Raw genomic sequence first — 13292 nt, forward strand, 5'->3', positions numbered from 1 at the left:
AGGATATGATACTACAAATCAAGGCAGAGCAAAATAATGTTGATTACTCAGCAGTGCCCACTTTCCAAGGAGGACGGTTGTCCCAGAAGACACTGAACTTGAACTGGTTTCCTGAGTCTCAAGTAACTAATAACAATATAGGCAAAGAGTGCCTGGGTTTCCCTTCGGCTTCAGAAAGGCAGGCGAGGTGTGATGGCAGTAGGTTAGTTAGGGACACAAGTGTTTTGTGCAGAAGGGTCCTTTCTGCTGTGCAGGTGACTTCCGGACCCTTCCGTGGTAGCTTTTGTTGTTGCTACTGCTTTACAGTAAAGTTCTCATCTTCTGAGATTTGAACTGTGTTGGGGAAGCGAAATCAGAACACCGGCTGTACGTTGAAGCTTTGTGAATGAGCGTGTGTGTGTGTGTGTGTGCGCGCGCACGTGCATGCGTTAATGGAAAGATGCCCAGTGCTAGATTAAAAATTGTAAAATTGTTGGCCATGTTGCCCAAGAATAGACCAGGGGTCTCTCTCAGAGGACTGAAAATTCATTGTAGGGGAGAAAACTTATTTAAATGTTCTTGTTATATAAATAGCCAAGATTTTCAGCGATTGAAAAGCATTTGCTCTGAAGTTTAAACGTTACGTATTGACTAAGATGCTATTGTTGAATTTTGTGTGGTCTCTTATAAATAGCCACTAGCTTGGGAAAGCCGCGAAGTAGGTTTAGTGGTGGCTTCATTGTGTTAAAGACAACGTGGTGGGTTTTCTTGATCTGTCTGGTTCATTACAACCACTATTTACGTTGCCTACTCACTTGGAAGTGATGTTTATGGAGCGATAAGCTGTCCAGCGTACCCTGGGCTCTGGGATGGAGTGGATCTATTTCTGACGCTTTCTCCTCTCCCTCTGTGGGTGCCCATGATCAAAATCCCTAAACCTGAAGTGAACAGGGAGGAGTAGTGGTAAATTAGGCCTTGAATAGCCCCCAGATCTGCTCCTGACTTTCTCTGGACCTGCCGATTCTTGACATTTCTTTTGGAGGAGGAAAGGTCTCTCATTCTCCAATTATAAATAAGGCCTGGGGGAGGGACAGTGATTTTAATTAGTCCTACTACGATGCTGGTTTACAAACGTGACTTCGCATCAGCAGCTCCTGGAAGGCTTGTGAAAACACAGATTTCTGGGCCACCCCAAGAGTTTCTGATTTAACAGGTCTGAGGTGGGCCTGATACTTGGCATTTCTAACAGTTTCCAAGGATGACAATACAACCGTGGCCCAAGCATTCCTGGAGAATCACCGTTCTATGGGATCAACAAGGGCTAGCACCTTCTGAGTGACAAGATGGGGGAGGGGCATTGCTTTGCAGACCTTTCTGGGCCTAGGTCTGGGCGAGGCTACTGTTTTCTGCATGTCAGCCACCCACCATGGCATTTTGTTTTCCTCATTTTGATCAAGTACTTTGTTTCCTTAGAGGCACTTGGAGTGGATGTCCCCAAGCAGGGATTTTACTAGAGAGAGCCAGATACTAGCATCATTACTTTCCCTTCTTGAGGGTTTAGTTTGAGACCTTTCATCTCATGGGTTCTTCAGAGAGAGAATCTGTTTAGGTTCTACTGGGAGCTGCACAAAAGCTTTGGGAACCCTAGCAGTGATATTTAGGAGCTGTTCTCACCCCAGCTTTGTGTTAGGAAAACAACCTCTGGAATGGTCTGTAAGCGTTGACATAGTCTGTGCGGCGCAGGGAGGGAGAGACTAAAAGGTAGACATTTGTTTCAGAGAAGATTGTATTTCCTATAGAGACTCCCACATGAAGACTGAAACAGATTTTTATTTGGATAATTTGGGATGATTACCGCTAAAGCACCTACATTTCCCGAACGTTTATAACCTAAGGGGATCCTTAATGAATTGTAAGGAAGATTTTGCTAAACCTTGTCCCAGAGCCAGTAAATGACTTCCTTCAGGCAGTCGCTACTATATCCTATGCTTTCACTCCCTAATTTCCAAACATAACTAAAGTTGTTTTTGAAAAAATCATCTCGGAGACTCACGGGTCTTGTTTAGAATAACTTCTTTTTCTATTTTTGCTGCACATCTATCCATGCCATGGTTTAAACACATCGGGCTTGGGGCACCTGGGTGGCTCAGTCGTTAAGCGTCTGCCTTCGGCTCAGGTCATGATCCCAGGGTCCTGGGATCGAGTCCCGCATCAGGCTCCCTGCTCAGCAGGAAGCCTGCTTCTCCCTCTCCCACTCCCCCTGCTTGTGTTCCCTCTCTCGCTGTGTCTCTCTCTGTCAAATACATAAATAAACTCTTTAAAAAAAAAAATAAACACATCGGGCTTGAGCTGAGGCTATTGTTTTTACTAGTCAGATGCTGAGTTGATGATTTTTTTTGTGGGGGGGTCTGGGAGATAAGATGAGGGCAAATGAAACTGCATAAAAAGTGGTATTTAACATTAAAAGAAGTTAATGTACTTTAAATGCTATTAGTGCTGGGATCACTGCTGAAAAAGATGTATGCCTTATAAAGGGAAGAGTATGTAAAAATACTATTATACCTCCTGAAATCGCCAGGAAACACGTGAGTGCTGATTTCTCAGTAACAACCGTGTGAAATGCACATAGCCTTGGCCAGGACCAATGGCTCTGTTCTGTGTGATGGGCAAATGAGCTGTTCCAAATGTAATTCTTGCCCTCAGAAGCACCTTCGGGAGATTCTGCCTCCATTCCTAGTCCCTTGTCTGGGAGACAGATTGAGATTGCAGGTGGCGGTCAGCCTGCCCACCAGGTACTTGCAGCTTTTTGCCCATCCCAGCGTCCAGTGTTGGGCACTGTGTCATCACAGTAGCTGTCTCGGGATCATAACCATAGTTTAAGATTGTGGATTGGAAGGGTCTGGGGTCACCAGAAACCTCTTTAAATCACACTGCAGCTGAATGCAGGGCAACTCAAGCCCTGTGGATTGACCTAAGGACCCAGACACGATTGATGGTATTGTTTATGTGGGAAGGTGATCTCTAAATGCCAAACCTGAGCATTAAATCTAGATTTTAGAATATCACCAGTGAGTGGTGGTGTGTTCTCTGGACGTGGGTTTATGTGACTGGAAGCTTCCTAGGGTTTATTTTCTGTTCTGTCAATTCCCTGCAACCAAAGGCTGAAGGGACCGTCTCACACATGGAGCTTTGGCTGGGAGCTCTGTGAAGACAGGGTTTGTAGTGGTCTTGTTCATCATCCAAATTGGCACTCGGTAAGTATTAATTGACTGAATGAATGATCACAGAGAGTTTCCAATTTCAGTCACTTTAGTTTGGTAATTGGAAAACAGTTGATATTTGGAGGACAGCTCATATGTGAATGGCGAAAGAGAGAATCTGAGAGCTTTTGTAAGTTTTTAAGGAGTCAGAGCCTCTCTCCACCCCCTTCACCCCTGCTTTCTTTGATTATTCCAGATAAGTAATGGCCCTAGACAGGAGGTCATTTTGCTAGGTTTTTGCTTAGGATTTATAGGTTTCCATACAATTTTCATACAATTATTGCTGTTTCAGTTTGGAGGGTTCACTTTGGCTTTCCATTTTATACGGGAGCATCATGGATTTCTGCTTCTCTGCCTTTGAATATATGGCCTCGGAATATGTGTCTTTATCCAGCTTTGAAGCTGGTAGAAGTGCCTGATGGTGGGCCCTATCTTGGTGCTAACCTAGAATTTATTTTTCATTATTGCTTAATAATAGTCTAAGCCTCTTGTTGCCAATGTTCAATGGACTACTGGCCTTTTGTCAATGAAGATGTCAGGAGGTAGAATTTACCCCAGTCTGTTTTTCCATGCTCGTTTTTGTGTCTTTACACCAGCCTATTGCTTTTTGGTTGAATATCTGGCTACCATAATCACGGAAGCCCCGAATAAAGGCCTTCTGTTAGTGCTTGGTCATCTGTATAGGGATTATTTATATGTGCGCTTAAGAGAGATGCCTAAAATATATAACAAACTACCGACATTTATGTCTGTATCCATACCCCTCTACATAAATGTATAATTTTATCCCTTTTCTCTCAGGCTGCTTCTGATTGATTTTAATTTTAGTTTCCGCTGAAATAGGGCTGCAAGGCTTTTCCAGAGCAGCTGTATTGCCAAAGGAACCGGCAGCCAGGCCTCAGCACGCTCCTCCTTGTGTTGTAACCAAGTCTCGTGTTTAGTTCTCACATTGCTTCCTGGCTCCCTTTCTTCACGGAAGATGGAGAAGTGTGCAGGATGGGGAAGTGGAAACATCGGGGGGCACGAGGGCTGACGGGCCTTCCAAGAGCACTCCGCGTTTGGGAGCCCCGCCTGATGGCGTGGATGGTGTGCAGGCCTGGAAAAAATATACGGGAGCCAGACGGGTGGAGGGGGCTTGGCACTCGTCACCCTGATGGAGAATCCTTGTGACCATCAGCTTTGTTACATGCAGTTCCTGATGGAAGCCCACATAGTGATATTTATTCCCTGAGCGCCGGCGCATCCTTTGTCCGTCTACAGTAAATATATCTAAGTGACCCTAAGACATCCCACAGGAGGAACTGGAATAGGAGGCCTGTTCTCTCATTCAGTGTTGATAGCCTGCAGATTTCATCTGCGGCCTCCTGTTCTTGCACGTAAACCACCGATCTGCACTCATTCCTACGACTTGAGCTGTAGAAATTTCCAATTCGTAATTGACCAGAGAACTGCACTCCCTGAGAATGCAGAGCCAGGTTTTCTCAACTCTACATTCAAGGTCCACAGTTTGTTTTTCCTCTTATAAATGATCTCCTAAATGTCTTTCAACAGGAACCGAAAATTTGGCTATTTAAAAATAGTCATAAACATATAGTGGGACCGAAGCTAGAGAAGTTGAAGGTTAGAGCCTTTTCTACGAACTGAAAATAATTCTGGAAAGTTGAGGAGGTTGAGTTGAACAGATATTTGGATCAACTTTTAAAAGAGGGAAAAATGTGTTCAAAAGCCAGAAACACAGTTGTAGAAACATCTGTAAGGACAAACTGTTTTCCATATGCACCCCCACTGTTTTTTTTTTTAAAGACAAATAACTTAAAAAAATTATAACAGTAACACATGAATGCATTCTTGCTTTTCACAGTTTCAAGCCGTTTGGAAATATATGGAGCTAAAAGTAGGATTGCACTTAATCTTCCTTTCTTGCTACCCTTTCCACTGCTAGGGATAACCTTCTTTAACCATCTAGAGTGCATATATTATGCAAATAATAAAATCCACATGTAGATAATCAAACAGACTCATTGTTGGTCCCATAAAGAAATTGTAATCCCAAACTCAAGCTGCATCTGCTTTAAAGGTAACAGTTTGCCTTGTGGATCTTTCGTATCAGTACCTGGGTATCCCCTGAATTTGAACTAATGAGTGTTTCAGAGTAGGCTGCTCTCAGGCTCCTTGGGTCTGAAACCTGCTGCTGCCCGTGACAAGCTGTGTGACTTCGAGCAACTTTCCCATCCTCCTTTGCCTCAGTATTTCCATCTGGAATGGGGCAATCATTGTACCCACCTCGTCGGGTTGTTAGGAAACACGCTGAGTTTGTGTATAGGAAGCGCTCAGGAAAGTCCCTGGCATTTAGTAATTATGATAATTATTACTGACAAATTGCGATTTGTTTTCTCCTTTTAATGTTTATGTTGTTATGGTTTAAAGTTATGTTTTAATGTGTATGCTCTTACCAAGTTTTCAGAAAAGTGTTTCAAATAATGCCTTACATATAGAGGTAGATACTTGGAATAGATTGCTGAGAGAAAAGGGTGTATATTTTATATTTTGAGAGATTATTTTGAGTAAATGCTTATCAATTTATATTCTCACCAGTAGTATAGGGCATCCTTTGTTGATACTTTCATCCATATCAGATATTATCAATCTTTTCTATTTTTGCCGATTCAGTTAAAGTGATATTCTGACTAATAATGAGGTGAAATGCGGTACCTGGGTGGCTCAGTTGGTTGAGCATCCAACTCTTGATTTCCGCTCAAGTCATGGTATTGGGGTCCTGGCATTGACCCCACTGAGCATGGAGCCTGCTTGGGATTCTTTCCCTCCCTGTCCCCGCCACGTGCTCATGCATACGCTCTCTCTCTCTCTCTCAAATTAATAAATAAATCTTTAAAAAATGATAATAAGGTGAAACATCTTTATCAGGTGACCAATAAGAAGAAATGTTCATTTTACCTGTTGATTTATAAATGTACCTTATAAATCATGTACACTCATTTTTTATTGGTTATATATATTATTCTGATGTTTTTCTAGTCTTTACCTTTTTTATAAATAATGTCTTTTGGCAAACAACAGATTTACCTTCTTATAGAAATGAGTCTGGCCCTCTTTTTCATCTAAGTTTTACATCTGGCTTAGGAAGCCTTCCCCTCCCTGTGGTTGTAAACATAGTTCTTAATATTTCTTTTGCTAGTTTTACTCTGTGTGTATTAACTTAGCTCTTTAATCTTTCTGAAATTCTTTTTTTTTTTCAACTTGGTATCAAGTACTCTGTTTTTTTCTTTTTTTCCCCCAGAGGTATATAGAGTAAAGATATTTGAACAGATTTTAGTGTGACATTTTCAGAGAGACCAAGAATATTATTTTAACTTTCTGGAATCAGAAAGCCCCTAATAAAACAGAAAAGAATCTTTGAAGAACTTAGCATTTAACTCTTTTGAAAACTAAGTAATGAGCTTTGTTCATTCTCATGTAATATATGGGAGTGTAAGCCTCACCAAATAGTAACAGAGAATGGAGGTCTTCACAGGAACCTTTTTTTTTTTTGCTGCCCTTCCCCCAGCTTCTGATTGAGCTCAGAGTATATCGTCACGCTCTCTTAGTAGAGGAAAAAATTGTTGGTTTTAATAAAATTTTCAGGTATTTCAGAAAAGACTTTCTGTTGAAAGAGTCATGGGTAATTTAACAAATTGGAAATTTATCAGAAGAAAAAAAAAGAATTAACCCAAATGTTCCTTTTCTGTCATTTGGAGAATGTTATTACAAAACTTTTCCTCATATACGTCTGCAAGGTGAGGATCTGCTCTCCGATCCCTGTCACTTCTCTTTGGGATGATATTTGGGTTATGTCTCTGTAAGGGCGGAACATGCTTATTCTTTGCCCAGATTGAACATGGGTGTAGAACTTTCAGGAACTGGCTCCATCAGGCGGCAGGAAGTAGCAGCTTTTCTCCCCCTTAGCCTCACAAGTGCCCTGACCTCGAACTTTGTAAACTACCTGCCTCACCTGGGCGTACCACCAGCTCCGTGTGCTTCATGGGAGGGCCCAGCTGTGTCTGGAATGGAAAAAGTGCACATCGTTTAGGGGCGTTCTGCACTACTAGTGTTTCCCGAAAAGACAAAGGAGCCCTTAAGAAATTAGGTTTGGAACTTCAAAGTCAAGAAAAATTGTTCCCCATTCTTTGGTTCTCCAGAAATCGTATGGTGAACTCACTTTAACCTTTTTTTTTTTTTTTTTTTTTTTAAGATTTATTTATTCATTTGTGAGGCGGGGGGAGAGGAGAGAGAAGGAACCTCCAGCAGACTCCCCACTGAGCACAGAGCCCAACGCGGGGCTCGGCTCACGACCCTGAGATCATGACCGGAGCCAAAACCAAGAGTCGGAGGCTTAACCGACTGCGGCACCCAGGGCCCCCCCATACACAGATCATGGCATACTTTCCAAAAGACCTCCCAAATCAGGACAGCTGGGGTGTTCTTCTTCCCCTTTGCTCCATTCCTGTTTCTCTCTTTTTTTTAACCTTTCATTTTTTTTTTTTCTGCCCTTCATTTTGTCCTTCCACGTTTCCTTGCTCCCTAATTTTACATTCTTCCTCTCTTTTGGTTTTCTTCCTCCTCATTCCTAGCATCTGATTTTGGTGGACACGCTTTTCAGAATTTACGAAGAGGATAGATAATAGCTTGGCTTAAATTCTAACATATGCTTCGATTTTATCTTCCTTTATTTTGGGCAAAGAGACTGAATGACTCTGGGAATAAATTTAGCTCCAAATCAGCAGAATTGTCCTGTGGCACGTTGGAAGACAGTCTGTTTGAATACTGCATATCCTTCATGTTTGTAAGTTCTTAAATCTTCAGTCTTCAAACCTAGAAGCGTAGAGGAATATAATATTAGAGACTCATGAAACAGACTTGCTGGGGTTCACATCCCAGGTCTGCCACATGCTCACCATAATTTTGGGGGAAATTTTTATACTTTCTAAATCTTAGGTTCCTCTTCAGTAAAATGAGAAAAAAATGCCCATCTCTCAGGCGACTATAAGAATTAAATTAATGCTTAATTTAGTAGCCAGCTTATTGAACTAATTCCAGAAGAGGCAGTTATTTTTTAGATTTATGTTATAGTAATACATCATTAAGGAAAAGAGCAGGGGGAGAGTCCTGTCTGAATTGATACTGAGTCTGAATTACAGAAAAAAAATGTGTCATATGTAGACAGTGTATATGAGTGTTTTCAGGCTTATTAGTTGAGTTTATAGAAAAAATTGTAATTATAACGTGCCTCTACTTTATGGACATGTATTATGAATGCAAAGCTGCTGAAACATGTTTCTGTTAAGCCCTTCATTCTTTAAAGGTATGAATTACTGCAAGTTCTTTATTTTATTGTCCATTGGATGATTCACCTGTTTAAAGAAATCTCTTTTATTGATGGATGGATTGGGTAAGGAGGTTTTACTAGTTTCTTTTGAGGGGGGGCGTTTACTGTAAGGAAGGGGCAAGAAGGGCAGGTAGGTGTGGAATTCGGTAGGGACCCAGTAACCATTAGCTTAAACTTAGAAACATGAGCTCATGGAGCCTCCTGTTCGAAGGTGCTTCCCTTTTGCATGGAGGAGATTGTGACTGTGAAAGCGGTCTCTTTTAACAAAAGGAGGCTTTAATTTTTTTTTCCAAGATTTTATTTTTAAGAAATCTCTACACCCAATGTGGGGCTCGAACACACAACCCCGAGATCAACAATCGTATGCTCTTCTGACTGAGCCAGCCAGGCGCCCCAAATATAGGCTCTCGTTTTTGATGTATTCGCAGCCTGCTAGAGATGAAAAGAGGGATTTTGGAGAAAATAAATTCTTCCTTATACTGTCGATTGTCATCCATGTTGTTATATCCATAGACCAAGATACTGCATTTCCTGTGAGAGAAGCCAAGGCTTGAGCAGGCAGATGGCAGTGGGAGGTCTTCATTTTCATCAAGGCATCAGCAGAAGTAGAAGTCACTGGCTTCTTCTGTGATCATCTGGGAGCGTTAGTGGTCTGAGGACAGAGAGAATGAGAGGGAGGGAGGGAGGGAGCGGGGAAGAGAGAGAGAGACATTTTCATTCTAACTTGTTAAGTCTTTATTTATTTATTTTTTTTTAAGATTTATTTATTTGACAGAGAGAGATAGTGAGAGAAGGAACACAAGCAGGGGGAGTGGGAGAGGGAGAAGCAGGCTTCCCACAGCGCAGGAAGCCCGATGTGGGGCTCGATCCCAGGACCCTGGGATCATGACCTGAGCCGAAGGCAGACGTTTAACGACTGAGCCACCCAGGCGCCCCTAACTTGTTAAGTCTTTAATATTAAGAGATTGATATCCCAAATTGAAGGCAGAAGAGTCATCTCCACCCCAGGTAGTGAGAGTGGAAGGCAGGAAGGGGGCGAGAGTTGAGGAGTGGGAGTGGAGTCGGAGGGGAGGACGTTGGGAATGAGGTGGTGTTTCTATTTACAGTCATGGTTGTCCTCTTTAGTAGTCCCGCCAAGATCCGAGAGTCAACCACCCAACTGAGCCTTTCCCACACTGACTTCCTGGATCATCTGTAAAGGAAATTGTGTGAGGACCAGAAATAACAGTACAGGACTGCAGGGCATCTGAGGGTGCTCTCCAGCTTCAGTATCTACCATCCTGTTACAAAATCATTCAGAACAGTCACACGCTCACTAGACGAGTTTGCCGTGTACTTCTGGTGAAATCCTTTATTATTTGGGTGCGTAATGAGATAGTCTTTTTTTATTCTCCATGGTGGAACCACATTCTCCTTATTATTAACATAAGAAACATCATGTCTGTGTGCCAATTTTGGACAATCACAGAACATTCGATGTTTATTCCATCAGGTCAGGGTCTCTCACACTGGTCTCTCAGCTCCATTTCCTCAGGTTGCTTATTTCAGTTCCTGGACGATGGTGCGGTGTGTGGGATTGTGTGGGATTAAATCCTCAGGGGTCATGACATGCCACTGTGTGGAGGGGGCATATTTGTGGCCACAGGTGGTCATTTCTTCTTCATGTTGGTGGCTGCTTTGTTGCTCACCTTCCCACTTGTCCTCAGCCACTGAATTCGGGCAAGTCACAGATATACCGTCTTGTGTTCCCAACCAGGTTCTGTCAGCTTCACACACGTCTCTGCAGGGGCATTCTTGGGGCTTTGGGACCAAGAAATTCTGTGCAAGTGGCCCCTGCTCTCTCTCCCTAGACAACACACTATGGTTTCTCTCATTTATTACTCGTGCCATTATAGGCTTGAGATTGCTCTGGTTTCTTGGCCATCTTTTTTAAGGTCCTCCCAGAAAAAAGATGGACTCAGGCTTCTTCATTTTTTTAATCTCCAACATTGACTAGAGGTTCTATGGTTCCGCCAACCCCCATACTTTACGAGGGGACAGGTTACTGGTCTCCTCTTACCTGCAGCTGACTTGCTGGCCTCCCTTCTGACCCTCTGCTTTCCCATGGGGACAGAAAGAGTATGAAAAGTGTTCTTTCCTAATTCATCTCCTTCCAAATCATTTCTGTCATGTATGTGGATCTTGTTTTTCTCTCTAACTTTTTATGATGAAATTTTCAACAAGAAGAAAATTTGAAAGGATATTACAATGAACAGCTGTATACTCAACACGGAGATTCATCCTCTGTTTAACATTTTGCTGTTTGAAAATAAGTTGCCCATATCATGTCACTTCGCACCTAAATGTCCCAGCATGTTTCTCCTACAGCTAAGGACACAGTATCTCCTAAAAGCACAACCCAATACCAATATCATTGTACCTAAGAAAGTTCAAAGAGTTCTGTAAAAACAGATAACACCTGGTGCGTCTTCAAATTCCCCCAGTTATTCGACAGTGCCTTTTACAGCTTACATTTCATTCTTTTTTTAAAAAATTTAATTTCAATTAGCCAACATATAGTACATCATTAGTTTCTGTTGCAGTGTTCAGTGATTTATCCATTGTGTATAATACCCACTGCTCATACAGCTTCTATTTCAAACTGAGATCAACTCAGAGTTCACGCATTGCATGTGGTGAGTGTGCTTCTTTGGTCCCTTTCAGTCTAGAATGCTACCTTCATTTTTTTCCCTCTTGACATTGACTTTTTGAAGGGACCAGCCAGTTGTCCTGTAGGATGTTCTTCATTCTAGCAGTATGTGACCTTTTTTTTTTTTTTGCAGTATTCTTTTTTATTTTTTAAGATTTATTTATTTGAGAGAGAGAGAGTGAGAGAGCACAAACGGGGAGCGGCAGAGGGAGAGGGAGAAGCAGGCTCCCCGCTGAGCAGCGAGCCTGACATGGGGCTCGATCCCAGGACCTCAGGATCATGACCTGAGCCAAAGGCAGACACTTAACTGACTGAGCCACCCAGGTGCCCTGTTTTGTGGGATTCTTTGTCATTTATCCCCTGCATTTCCTTGAATTGGAACTTATTTCAAAAGGCTCGATTAGGTGTAAATGAAATGTTTTGGGGAAGAAGGCCATCACAGATGCTGAACACTTTACATTGTATCTCATTTAGAAGCACATAATGTCAGGTTGTTACACTACTTGTGTAAGTTGGATTGCTTTTTAAGGAAGGTGACCCCCAGATCTTTTCTTTAGAAATTTAAGTTTCCCTTGGCAATTGGTAAGTAATTTGTGGAGTGATAGTTTGGCATCTAGCAAATATCCTCTTCCCCTAAAATTTGAACCTAATGGGCTTGGTATCTAGCTCTGATCCTTTCCTGAAATAGTTATTTAATTTCTAAGGGTTGCAGAATGGTGTTTTTTTTAAATTTAATCATTCTATACATACCGGCTTCTATTGGGGGGAAAAAAAAGAGCGTTCTGGCCTTGACCAAAGATTTCAACTTTTTAATTTTAATTCTGCCTGGATAACTCTCGCTTGAGGCATTGGGTGTTTGATATCCAGCTGCCTACACTGGGCAGGGTCATGGGGTTATAGAAAAGATTCATAGTCCCAGTATAACTATATCAAAAATATTATTTTATTTTATAAAATACTATTTATTTTCTGTTTCTCAAAGTCACAGAGCAGAGATATTGTGGGAGTTCTATTTTTCTTTATCACAATGATTAAATATTAACTAGGTATTAATAACAATTGCTTTAGGATTCCTTCTTGCATCTGTGTGGTGGTTAGAAGAAATAAAAACAGAGAGCTGGCAGCGGGCTTAGGAATCATCCAAAGCCTTGATTACAGAGGTGAGGACATTGGGCCCAGGGAGCTTAAGCCACTTGCCTAAGGGTAGATACATAGCTGGTTTGTGGCAGACCCAGGGCTGTAAGCCAGGCCTGTGACTCCAGCTTTGATGTTTTATGCTGTGAAACTAAGAAACATTATGAAGAGTAAATAACACTTGTTTCCATGCCAAGGTCACTGCTTTCACACTAGTATGTATCCCCATTGGATGAGCCTAGCATGTATTGCCACTGGTATCCATTGCCAATGGATGATACTGTGTTTCTCAAAGCTGGGGACATATATCATCAGTGATAATGAGATGGCTTTAGCAGATACTCAAGGGCAAACATCTTTCATTCTGATAGTTCTGTATTTATTTTACTCTTTATTAGAGAAAATATCCCTAGTGCGTCATACCCTTGATTCCATGATATTATTTTTAAGATAAGGCTTAAACTAAAAACATGAAATAAACAAAAAATATTAGGTAAATAATATAAATGTAAATTTTAAGAGTATTTGAATAGGACTATCCTAAGGCTCTGGGAATTTAATACTAAACAGAACAAAGTTTCTGCCTCATGGAGCTTAAACTCTACTGGAAGGAAGATAAGAAAGACAGAGGAAGAAATATAGATGTTGTCTACAAGTAATGACAAATGCCATGAGTAAAGGACAGTGAGGTAAGAGGAGGATAATGACAGGTTCACTGTTCATAAGTAGTTAAGACAGGTCTGTCTACTAAGATGACATTCGAGCCAAGAGTTGAGGGCGGTGAGGGTGTGAACATGCTGATATCTAAGGGAACAGCATTCCAGGCAGAGGGAACAGCCAATGCGAG

At 41.8% G+C, this 13292-nt stretch overlaps 1 protein-coding gene across 2 annotated transcripts in view; it reads left to right on the forward strand.

Annotated features, from left to right (window-relative positions):
• The window catches only part of NTRK2 (neurotrophic receptor tyrosine kinase 2), a 131694-nt gene that overhangs the window by 71960 nt on the left and 46442 nt on the right, over positions 1-13292 (forward strand). The gene's annotated exons all lie outside the window — the stretch shown is intronic.

This window comes from Mirounga leonina, unplaced genomic scaffold (genome assembly GCF_011800145.1).
Source record: "Mirounga leonina isolate KUSES-001 unplaced genomic scaffold, KU_Mleo_1.0 Mir_179, whole genome shotgun sequence".
NCBI classification, from domain to species: domain Eukaryota; kingdom Metazoa; phylum Chordata; class Mammalia; order Carnivora; family Phocidae; genus Mirounga; species Mirounga leonina.